The following is a 1902-nucleotide window of genomic DNA, read 5'->3' as shown; positions in this document are numbered from 1 at the left end:
ATAATAATAATAATAATAATAATAATAATAATAATAGTAATGAAGATCATTTCTATAGCGCCCACTCCCGTGTAAACACAGCTCTAGGCGCTTTACATAAATGCATATAGGAACAATATTCACGCACGCGACACACACACGCACACACACACACACACTCACACACACACACACACACACACATACACACACATACACACATGCACTTACACAAACACACACATACACACTCACGAACAATTAACATGCACACTTGCGCACACACATGTACGCCAAACACACACACACACACACACACACACACACACACACACACACACACACACACACACACACACACATCTACTTGTTTATCACACGCGCACGCTTACACATCGTCACGAAATGAGCATAAAATAATATACACAATGCAATTCACAAAATACATAAATTGATACATAGTCATTGACATAGCATTGTATTGAACATGAATCTACTGACATAAAAAGGATGTCATTAATAACGTGTCTTTAAAGATTTTTTAAAATTTAGAGTCAGATGTTGTATGTCTCAAGGGTTGGGGAAGAGAGTTCCAAACTGACGGAGCAAGGTGGGCGAACGATCTTTCGGCAAAATTTTTACCCCTTTTTCTAGGAACTCTTAAAAGATACTTATCACCTGATCTTAGTGATCTAGATGGAACATAAATCTGGATGAAATCACTAATATATGAGGGAGCTTTGTTATTGACACATTTATGACATAATATTGCAATTTTATATGACATTTTAGCTGACACGGGAAGCCAATGCAACGTTCTTAACATGGGAGTAATGTGGTCCCTCTACTTTTTCTTTAGTACAAGCCTAGCAGCATGATTTTGAAAACGTTGTAACTTGTGAAGAGTGGTATATGGTAAGATAGCTAGTAAAGCATTGCAATAATCGATTCGTGAAAACAAGGAAGATGACACGAGCGTTTTCAACGAGTGTTCATTCAAAAACAGACATATGACGAATTCTACGCAATTCACCACATAAAATGGTACAGAAATAATTGATATGATGTTCCTTTGATAATTTTGAATCAAAATACACTCCCAGATTTTTTGCTTTATTAGTAAATTACAGTTTTTAATATTCTGATCAATGTCTACGGGGAAATGTTTCTTTGGGTTACATAAAAGAATTTCAGTTTTATTTTCATTTAGCTGGAGCTTATTATCAACCATCCACTTTTTGATGTCATCAATGCACAGACCCATGGCAGTAAGCAAGGTTTTAACTTCTGATGGTGGAACAGATTTATATAACTGTGTATCGTCAGCGTACATATGATAATTGATATTGTGCTTTCTAATCACAGCTCCAAGCGGATATGTATATAACGTATACAAGATTGGACCCAAGACTGAACCATGAGGCACTCCAAAGTCTAGCTTAAAAATTGACGAAAGAGAGTCGTGTACAACCACAGATTGTGTATGGCCAATCAGGTAGGACCTGAACCAGTTAAGAACCCTGCCAGACAGGCCAAACGTGTTGAACAATCATTCAATAAGAATAGTGTGATCTATAGTGCCAAAGGCAGCACTAAGATCAAGAAGAGAAAGAAGTGATATTTTGTTCTCATCCGCCTCACACAAGAGGTCATTATGTATTTTCAATAGCGCAGTTTTTGTATAGTAAAATGGGGGGAATTCCACAACATGCTTTTCAATTGGATTCTGAGATAAGCGTTATAGGAACTACTTTATGTAGAAAGAGTACACATCCTCAACAACAGTTTTACTTTGGGTCTGATACGTTGGGGAAAAAAAAACATTAATATGAATTCTACGATATCACCTTCCCCATATTTCCATTTTTCAACTTGATTAAAAATTTAATATAGCGAGGCAATACCACACCCACGTGAGCAAAC

This window comes from Aplysia californica, unplaced genomic scaffold (genome assembly GCF_000002075.1).
Source record: "Aplysia californica isolate F4 #8 unplaced genomic scaffold, AplCal3.0 scaffold00360, whole genome shotgun sequence".
In the NCBI taxonomy this organism is placed as follows: domain Eukaryota; kingdom Metazoa; phylum Mollusca; class Gastropoda; order Aplysiida; family Aplysiidae; genus Aplysia; species Aplysia californica.
The sequence above is the reverse complement of the archived record's forward strand: the minus strand, read 5'-3'. Positions refer to the sequence as shown.